Source organism: Ictidomys tridecemlineatus, chromosome 1, assembly GCF_052094955.1.
Source record: "Ictidomys tridecemlineatus isolate mIctTri1 chromosome 1, mIctTri1.hap1, whole genome shotgun sequence".
Lineage (NCBI taxonomy): Eukaryota > Metazoa > Chordata > Mammalia > Rodentia > Sciuridae > Ictidomys > Ictidomys tridecemlineatus.
The window spans coordinates 66526010-66536308 of NC_135477.1; the positions used below are offsets into that span (position 1 = coordinate 66526010).

At 35.3% G+C, this 10299-nt stretch overlaps 1 pseudogene; it reads right to left on the reverse strand.

The window, feature by feature from the left end:
* Window positions 1-1000: 1000 nt before the first annotated feature.
* Window positions 1001-3002, reverse strand: LOC101965223 (glutamate dehydrogenase 1, mitochondrial-like; annotated as a pseudogene).
* Window positions 3003-10299: the final 7297 nt, after the last annotated feature.

The following is a 10299-nucleotide window of genomic DNA, read 5'->3' on the forward strand; positions in this document are numbered from 1 at the left end:
AATGTAAAGCCTTCAGAAGGAGAGGACACACAGTCAGGCTGAGTCAGGGCCACTGGCAGTGCTCAGAGCCAGCTGCACTCCAAACCCGGAGCCTAGTGGTTTTTCCTGGGACTCTCTACTTGAGTTATGGTTTGATTGTCAACACAATAGATCTTCAAAAGGGAAGAACAATTCATTAATATGATAAGGAGGTTACTGCATTCTTTGACTATGTGTCATTATAGTAGTTGGTGAAATCTGATAGTTTTAACAAGAATAGCCTCCAGTATTTCCAAGTATGAAGACCTCTATAAAGCTTTTTGATTTTGCTGCATAATACATGACTGATAAGCTAAAAATGATACTGTTTTATGTTATAAAAATGCTAGCTTTCATTTACATGTTTATAGGAATTCACTGCTTGAGCCAAGGTTAAGCTTATTAAGTGATTCAAGGCAATTTTATTACAGCAGCATGTACTTATTTTATTCCATAAGAATAAAATGCATAGAAGATATCGTTTATTTTTGTTTGCAATTTATAAAATTGAGTTACTGTGCAGTTGTAAAATACCAATAACTCATTTGAGGACAAAGCTACCTTCTGAAAACCATATTTATGATTCTCAATTGTGTCAAAATTAAAACACATCCCAGACTTGTCTTGAGCAAAAGTGAGTGACTGTCCTTGACTACTTTCCCTGGCAACAGCACTGACTGTGTTGAGAAAAGCCCTGGAGCAAGACAGCACAGTCAAGTGGTGGAGACTTTTATTTAAAAGCAAAATGCCTAAATGGCCATCTGGAATAGTGATTTCTACTTCCACACTCATTAGATTATACACAATTCCCTAAACTTAATTTCTTTCTTCTTATGGGACTACATTGAATTTACTTGTTGAGAACAGTGTCCACTGTTTAATGGGGCATGAGATAAAGCTTTCTGCAGTTACACATAAACTTGTGATAGGTCAGCAGAAGTTACAGGTGAAGGTGGTGGTGAGGAAGTTAACCATGATCCATCTATGTGAAGGTCACGCCAGCTTCATTGTACACTTTGAATGAAGACTTTCTCAATGGCATTCACGTAGGCAGCTGTTCTCAGCTCCAAGCCCAGGTTATATTTCATAGCAATCTGCATAATTCATCTGGCTAAATGCTCCATGGTATAGGCTAAGCCAGAATGCACAATGTTTTCTCTGATGTACCCCATATCCTAGCCTGCCAGTGTGCAGTGAGAACTACAGGAATTGTTCCACCATGATTTCCAAACTTTCTTTCTAAATCTTCTTGAACAAACTTGAGCAAGTAGTGGTTACAATCCCTTTCATATTTGAAGGTTAGTTAGCCATAGTGTACATGATTCCAATTCTTCAGCCATTCAAAGTAAGATACTGTCACTCCACCAGCATTTACGTAGAAATTTGGAATAACCATGATGTTCCTCTCCAGGGAAATCTTATCAGCTTCTGGAGTTGGTCTATTAGCACCTTACCTTCCGCAAAGATCTTGACTTTGACTCTGGGTGCACTGGATTTGCTTAACCACTTTTCATTGGCAGCAGGAATCAGTATGTCACAGTCAGCCTCCAAGATGCTTTCTTCATATACATTTGCCTTGGTGAAACTCAGAATTTGTTAATATTGAGATTTGAAATCTTCCAGTTTCTTTGAATCAATATCATCTGGATTCCACATACTCCCATCAGATTCACCAACACCAACACATTTAGAACCAAAACAATGTAAATACCGAATAGAGTGCAGGCCCATGTTACCAAACCCCTGAGACACAAATGTTTTATCTCCAAAGCCTTGTGTCATTCCTAAAATGCTCATGTAAGAAGCTTCATTGATGAAGTTTTCAATTCCATGGAAAACACCAGGGCCAGTAGCAGAGATGCATCCTCGGATACCTCCTTGACTGATGAGTTTACCAGTAACATAGGTATGTGCATCAATATCATAGTGCCCTGTGGTTCTGGCATAGGTGTAAACATCCAGAACATCTTCTGCTCACCTGTGCTCACATCTGGAGCAGGCACATCAATGCTAGAACTGACAAAAAAAAAAAAAAAAACATTTTTGGTGAGTTCCATGGTGAACCTTCTTGTGATCTTCTCCAATTTATAATCTGTAGAGTTCTTGGGATTGATCTTTTTTTTTCCCTTTTTAATCTTAATTTCTTAGTTTATTTTTGTTTTGTTTTGTTTTAATTAGTTATACATCACAGTAGAATGCATTTATGCATTTTGACACATCATACATAGATGGATATAATTTCTCATTTTTTTCTGAGTGTACATATTGCAGAATCATATTGGTCATGCAGTCACATATATACATAAAGTAATAATGTCTGTTTCATTTTTCCTATCTTTCCTAGTCCCCCTCCACTCCCCTCCCCTTCCCTTCTCTTCACTTCCCTCTACCTAATCTAAGGTAATGCTATTCTTCTCTAGTGCCTCTTGCCTTATTGTGAATTAGCATCCGCATATTAGAGAAAACATTCAGGATTGCTTATTTCACTTAGCATAATATTCTCCAACTCCATACATTTACCGGCAAACACCATAATTTCATTCTTCTTTAAAGCTGAATAATATTACATTGAATATATATACCACATTTTCTTTATCTATTCATCTATTGAAGGACACCTAGGTTGGTTCCATAGTCTAGCTATTGTGAATTGAGCTGCTATAAACATTGACATGGCTGCAATACTGAAGTAAGCTGTAATCCTTTGGATATAAACCGAGGAGTGGGATAGCTGGGTTAAGTGGTGGTTTCATTCCTAGTTTTCTGAGGAATCTCCATACTGCTTTTCATTGTGGTTGTACCAATTTGCAGTCCCACCAGCATTGTATGAGTGTACCTTTTTCCCCACATTCTCGCCAATATTTTTTGTTGTATTCTTGATGATTGTATTCTTGATGATTGCCATTCTGACAGGAGTGAGATGAAATCTACACCTCTTTAATACCTCAAAATGTCATATCAACCACTGCACACTTATAAGTCATCAGAAAAGCCAATGTTTTTGCTTCATCTACACTCACATTAGTGTGGTAATGGATACCTCCCTTGTAGGGCATGTGTTGTTGTTGGCTGTGCTGGGCCCAGTAGCCCTTGATGACTCCCAGGAACAGTCACCACCCAGAACAGGGAAAGAGAGACTCATCACATGGTTTCAGGTCTTGATGATTCACAAGATTCTTCCCATCTGGTTCTGCTTCTGCTCCTGGCTCTACCAGGTCTTCAGGTCCTCCACCAGCTTATCCTCTACCTTGCTGGCACCATGGTCGAAGAAGCTGTCTACCGTCTTGAAGAAGTTGGGGTAATATTCGCAGTGGGCTGCCGCTTTGCCATAGTGGCACAGGTGGGGCAGCTTGAGTCCTAGTTGTGGGGAGGCATTGGGTATTTACATTATTTTGGTGCTAAATGTGTTGGTGTTAGTGAATCTGATGGGAGAATATGGATTCCAGATGATATGGACCCAAAGGAGAGTAGAGGCTTGAGGGAAGATGTTGCAAGAGAGGTGCTCCAAGGCCTGGGACTGAGAGAGGGGTTGTGAGAGTCTTAACCTAATCAGTGAATTGATCTCTGAGTAGGAATTAACAGTGGTAAATAAAGTAGGGTATGGCTGGAGGAGGTGGGAATTGGGAGCTTGACTTTGGGATATATGTTTGTATCTGACAAGTGCAGGCCTTTATCTCTACTTCCTGATTGTTATGCGAAATGCTTCCCTCTGCTACAATCTTCCACCATGATATTCTGCTTCACCTCAAGTCCCAAGGAATGGACCCCTGAAACCATGAGCCCTTGAATAAATCTTTCCTACTCTACAATTTTTCTGGTTGGGTCTTTTAGTTATACTAGTGAAAAAGCTGATTAAACAGTCATTTTATGGATATAGTTAAGTTGATTTATCTATTTTGTTGAGAGACTATTGTGATTGGTACAGTTTTTCATTTCTTGAATATCATGAATACTTCTGCTATGAATATTCTCATAGTGTTTTTACTTGAGCATATGTGTGCATTCTTGTTTTTTTAATTTATTTCCATTAGTGAAATTTATGGATCATCGGATATACATACAACCAAATGCTTTTCCAATATCCTGTATCAATTTACATTTCCAGCCAGAGCATGTTATAGATATAGTCCACATCCTGGCCCAGCTTCATTGTTCTCTTATAACCTATAAGGACCTTTGTACTTTTCTAGAACACTGATTTTCTTATAAATATTTTTTATTAAAACATATTTTATTTGCTTATTCTATGGCATTATATTTTAAATTGGACTTTGGTATATAATGCTTCTTGATCACAGACAAATGAAAAGTTACAGGAATAATTTTCTAGCAATTTCAGCTAAAACACAAAACAACAAAAAGAATCTCATTCCTTTCTTAAAAATAAAGGAAAGAAATTTTTACTGGGTTCTAAAATATGAAGTCATTTTTAATATGTGCTTTCAGTAACTTTTCCTAGACAATTAAAAAATCCCTAATGAAATTTACAATTAATGATGATTAAAAGATTTTATTTTTGTACTTTTATTTTTTATAATATAGTTGTCAAAATAAGGATTTCTTAAATCTGAAAATAAATATTTGAGGACTGGGGTTGTAGTTCAGAGATAGAGCACCTGGGTTTGATCCTCAGCACCACATAAAAATAAATAAATAAATAAATAAATAAATAAATAAATTGTGTCCATCTACAATTAAACATTAAAAAATTCTTGAGACAGTTTTACATAATACAAGAAGGACAAATTCTCAGTAGATCCTTATTCTATCTTATGATGATCAAAGAATAAATTTCCAAATCACACTCAGCCTTATATGAATCTTAAAACAAAAAGCAAAGCAAACAGTTCTTGGAGTTAATTCCCCAAAACCATAATCCTTAGTGTTTGCAGCTATTTGCACATTTAGGTTTTATTGCAATCCCACCATCATTATTAAATGAATATTCTTTAAGCACATATTGGCAAAGACCCCTAAGCTCTAGATCAAGACAAGATTTGCAAATAATACTGCTCCTTTTGAAGAAAAAGAATATACAATAATATCAGTGATGGGGAAGAAGCAGTGTAATAGCATTGATTTAAAAATTCTTTGTTTTATCTATAACTTTGTTTATATATAAGCAAGGGTATTTTATCTACCACTCACTTCTACTGATTTTGAGTATGTCTGTATGTGTGTGTCTCTGTGTGTGTACACACACATCTCTTCATGTATTATCAAAGATTTGAGTGTAGAAATAATATATTAACTTTGAAATGATGTTTTAAGCAATGTTTTGTGCACAACTGGGGTAACAATTAGTTTTATTAACTTTTAAGTTGTTCTACTGGGTTTTAAGCAGAAAAATAAAACAATCTGGTTTTTCATTTCAAGATCACTCTCACTAGAGCCCCGAGAAGGACTAAAGTGGAAGCTAAGATACTATTAAGAAAGATGTTGTAATAACACAAGAGAGAGATGATAGTGTTTGGGCAGGGTAGCAGTGGAGCAGCAAATGTAGTCATATCTGAATTTTCTATAATGAGCAAATAAAGAGAACTTTCTGGCAGTTTAGATCTGAAGTATAAGAGCAAAAGAAAATCCAAGGATGACACCAGACTCTTTCTGACTGATTAAAAAAAATAAAATTTCCAATAATTAAAGTGTAAAGGAGAGAGTTGAGATGGAACAACCAAATTTTACTTGGAGTGAGGTTTTCTAGAAGGCTGTTGCATATATGAAATTTGGCCTAGAAATATGTATTTAAAAGTCACTAATGTGTAGTTGATATTTAAGCCATGAAACTGGCTAAACTTCTTTAAGAGAGCAAGAGCAGAATAAGAGAAAAGCCTCAAGGACTAGCACTCTGGATTTTAGAAGGATGGTAAGATAAGGAATATAACATTTAGAAGGAGCCTCCCATGAGTACACAGCACTCTTCTGGTGCAGAGTGCACCAGAAGCAAGATTTCATCGAGGAAGCAATGAGCACCAGTGTCAAATCCTGCTGACAAATCAGGAAGACACTAAGTAATTTCTTTTAGACTTAATAAATAGTTTCATCATAGTTTGCTGGTTAGAGCAGGTTTAAAAGAAATTAGAAGGACTAGAGGAAGTGAGACAGTGAGTAAAGCCAACTCTTTCAAGAAATGCTATTGTAAAAGGAAGAAGAGAATGGAACAGTAATTAGAAGAAGTGGGGTCAGGAAACTTTTTAAGAAAAGAGAAAAAGCCTAACAAGTTCATACCAAAGAGAGAGGGGTAAAGTGTTATAAAGAAATCATAATAAAGAGGAGACAGAGAGACAAGGCACAGAGGTAGGGAAGGTGGCAGAGTGGCTCATTGTCTAAAGGGCCAAGTTTATTTATACCAATAGTTTACATTAGGTCATTAGTACCATAACCACATTCTCATTTATAGTATCAGTAAGGTTGCTTATTGTGCAGTTACATTTCACAGCTATAATATGCAATGTTAGGAGCTTTGTGCAGTTCTCCAGAAAGTCTATTCTCTAAAGTTACTGTTAGGCAGGCAGATGCAGGAGCACCAAAGCTTGGTGAAACATTGTAGTTATCAAGCAAGCAAGGTACTTTATTCCCAGGAGTTATGTGTCTAATTAAGGTCCAAGCTGATAAGACTCTAGCATGGAGGGCATTACCATAGCAACCAGGCATCCTATGCCTTTGCACAAAAACTTTCCCAGGCACCAAGCATGCCACAACCATGAAGTCTTTAGAGACCTCAATCCCAAATGCAGAACCCATACAAAGAATGGGAACCAATTTTTTAAGCATACAAAATGGGTGGAAACTAGCATATGTCAAAGAGGAGTGACTGGTCTTACAAGGAATCATGAACGTGTCTTTCAAAGTATAAATCATCAGTAAGAAATATGGATGAAGATAATGTATTGAAAATTTCAGAAGAGAGAAGAATATATCCAGAACTCATCCAACAGAGTGAAGAAACTATTTATTCATATATTCTACCCTCATTATACATTTTCCTAGTGCCTACAGAACAAAAGCTTCATTTTCAAGGTGAAGCATGGTGTAATTTTCATTAATTGGTGCATGGTTTTTATATACAAGGATTCCTTTTAGGGGGACTTTTCCATATTTTGTAGCTAAGTACTGCATTCTGAAGCATACTGAGCTCTCTCATCTTTTGTTATTAATGTTCCAAATATGGTTTATTATATTGATATCATTTTTCACTAACTTAACTCAGTCTGCTTTGTGTTCAAGCCCCCAAGGACATGAACAACAATAACAAGAACAAATCTTCAAAGAAATGAATATTCTTTTCTTTCTTTTCTTGGTTTTAAACAACCTAAGGCATATTGTGGATAGCTATGAAGCTCATATAATTTTTTTTTCTTGAGAGTAAAGTCCTTAACCCCATTAGAATATATTTCTCTTCAAATATTTATAAGAACAACCAGATTGTTTTGCTATCTCTTCTTTTTCTAATGATAATGGGTTCATAGGCAGTGGGAGTTGGCTATCGTCTCATGAGGGAATATCAGAAGGAATATGTATTCAAACATATTAAGACCACAGACATTATTGGATGTTATTGTAGCCACTCCTTTGAGACAAATTGTGATCAAAGATTTACAAAACTTTTCCCCTTTCATCTAGAGTATGTTAAAAACCCATATACTCTATACACTTAATTCTTAAGATAGTTATTAAGTTTTCTTTTGGACATCAAAACATGAATACTGCAAAACACAAAAACTAAATTTCTTTGTAGTCTAGACTTTGCTTAGAAATGTAAAATCTAGTTTAAATGCTAAAACATCTAATATGTATAAATAATTTTCCATAAACTTAATATATGAGTGCATAAGATTCTATGATAAGGACTTTGAAACTCATAGAAACCAAGAAATTATATTTACAAAAGAAAATACTATATTCACAATTTCTTCCTCCTCTTTCTCCTCCTTCTCCTTCTCTTCTCCCTCTTTCCTTCCCCTCTCCTCTTTTGAAGTTATACTTATAGAAATAGACTTTCTTTGGTTCCCATTTCCATGTATAAGGATCACAGAAGTTGACATTCCATGCAAACAAGTAAAAAATTGAAGAAACTGAAAAATCATCAACTCTTTTTATATTCTTAAGAAAAAAAGAGGACACCAGGCAAATCACCATTTCCAAGATTATCCAGGTAAATACAGGGAATCATGGGTCATTGAAGCAGACACTCACAAGTAAAGACCTCCACAGGAACCAGTGCCAGGATAGGAAAACTTAGACTACAATTGGTAAACTGTTGGAGGTTCAGTATGGACAAATCTAAAAGTTTTAAATTCTACATAGGTTGAAGTAAAGCACATGTTTGTAGGTTTTATGTTCTGGAGCTCAAATATGGTTTTACCACAAATATCAGAGGAAGGTTCCCTTGTATCTGGCAAAGGGAAGTGGGAAGAACCAGTCTGAATTGTGTCAGAGTACTCTGTACTTAATATGGCTGACCTTCAAAAGAAACATTTAACCTTAGCCTAACTGGGATTAAGAAAAAGAACTAACTCTAGCCAAATGTAGCCATTTTATTTCATCTAAGGGGTGGAGAGATAACTGAGAGGCATTTGTAAAATTTGCAGTTTAAAGGCATAGATTCACTAAAAGACTAAGGCCTAACCATGGGATTTTAGACACTTTCTCTCCCCTGACACCTTATCATCATATTGGCAAAAGTTTATTTAGAATCAAAAAGAAATGCCAGAGACCAAAATCATGGCAATACTAAGAATACCTTTCTTCAATGGGCTTGTTTGACCAGACATATCTAAGGAAATGATCTCTGAGCTAGAGAATATGCCAATATAAACCTCCAAAACCAAAAAAAAAAAAGAAAATATATATTTTAAAAATATATTTTTTAAAAACTCCAACAGAATATCCAAAGAATGTGGAACAACTATAAAAGTTGTAAAATATATGTAATGTAAAAGAGAAGTAGGAGAAAGAAACAGAAGAAATATCTGATTTAGTAATGATTGAAAATTTCCCTAACTTGATGGGAGAGAGCAAACAATAAATCAAGAAAGCTTATAAAATACCAACCAGGATAAATGTCCCCCTAAAAAAAAAAAAAGCAACCTACACTTACGCATATCCTTTTCAAACTATAAAAAAAATAAAAATGAATACAAAAATCCTGAAAGAGGCTATTAAAAAATTGAAAACTTACCTATAGAGGCAAAAAAGAAATCCGACTACTCAGAAAACTTGCAAGCAAGAGAAGAATGGAATAAAATATTTAAAGTGTTAAGAGGAAAAAAATAACAGGAGTTCTACATGGATATTTAAAAGGAAAAACATTTTTTTATTATAACTGTGTAAAGTTGGAGGCTATAAAGGAAAGGTTCTTGTGTGGGAGGGCCTAATAATAATGATCACAAACAACTCTAAAGCTGCAAGTTTTTCCTGAGTTAATTTGAGCCTGATCTCATAGACCTACAAATCTTCGTAAACTTTTACACTGATAAACTTCAGTTGTTTTTCACTGATATAATTATGACTTAGAATCTTCATTGTTTTCAGGGACTGACTTAAATACTAATTGCTTTCTTGCTAATTTTTTTCCTGGTTGTATACATAGTATTTTCACACCAATTCATGTCTTCATTCTTGCTAATTTTTTACAAAATGTAATGCTTTGCTCTCACAACCAAATCTATTATGTTTCAGGAATGCACCACTGTTCAGTAAATATTCATAAATGAGCAAATGAGCCAAATTTAATCCACCATACTGGGGTATATATGGCATTAGAGAAGAACAAATTAGCTCAAGGTAGAACTTTAGAAAGGGTTCCAGGGCTAGCATTATGGAGTCAGTGAAAACATAGGTCAAAAAGACTTATGATTTAGTCATAAATTCAAGGAAAAAAATCAGGGATGAGCATATTTAAGAATTTCAAGGGCTGGGGTTGTGGCTCTGGGTTCAATTTTCAGCACCACATATAAATAAATGAATAAAATAAAGGTCCAGCAACAACTAGACAAATATTATTTTAAAAAAAGAATGTCAAGAATTTCAAGAAGGGGCTGGGGATATAGCTCAGTTGGTAGAGTGCTTGTCTCACATGTACAAGATCCTGGGTTCAATCCCCAGCACCATAAAAAAAAAAAAGTGTTGGCAGGGGTTATGGTTCAGTAGTAGAGTGCTCACCTAGCACATGCGAGGCCCTGGGTTCAATCCTCAGCACCATATAAAAATAAATAAACAAAATAAAGTCATTGTGTCCAACTAAAAAATAAATATTAAAAAAAGTGTCAACAAGACAAT